Source organism: Echinops telfairi, unplaced genomic scaffold (assembly GCF_000313985.2).
Source record: "Echinops telfairi isolate 266 unplaced genomic scaffold, ASM31398v2 ScPeMD7_3533;HRSCAF=4204_0, whole genome shotgun sequence".
Classification (NCBI taxonomy): domain Eukaryota; kingdom Metazoa; phylum Chordata; class Mammalia; order Afrosoricida; family Tenrecidae; genus Echinops; species Echinops telfairi.
In genome coordinates, this window is record NW_022107431.1 from 1,693,948 (window position 1) to 1,694,515 (window position 568).

A 568-nucleotide genomic window follows, 5' to 3' on the forward strand; every position below is an offset into this window, starting at 1 on the left:
GGAGAAGGCCATGCCCACACAGAGGCCTCATTGGTTATATCTTGACTGCCAGGCCAGAGTTCACACCTTACTCTTAATCCTCTCAAATTGACACCAGACGATGTAACTACCACAGGAGGGAAAGCAGATCTCTGGGGGATCCCCCCAGAGACCACATTTGGTGGCCCTGTACCTCGATGGCAGACCACGTTTGGTGGCCCTGTACCTTGATGGCAGTGGGCCTGAGAGAAAGAGCAGGTGAGGAGAAAGGCCATGTGACCCAGTGCCCTGGCCCCACCTCCTCGGATTCCACTGTCCGGCATCACGGCTGGACTCGGGCCAGCGTGGGGTGGACGGTCCGGCTGTGGCTGAGCTAGGGAGGCAGTGGTTACAGCTCCAATCCGACAGCCACAGAACAATGCCGCATCCCCATCCCAGGAGACGCCGGGCCTGCTGGCTGAGCTCCTTTGCCTCACGTCACTCCTGACCCAAACTACAGCTGCTTGCAGGCCGATGGGGAAGGACACTCAGGGAAACCCTTGGTTTTGTTCACTGGGGGTGGGGAGGTGGAGGGATCCCCAGGACAGGA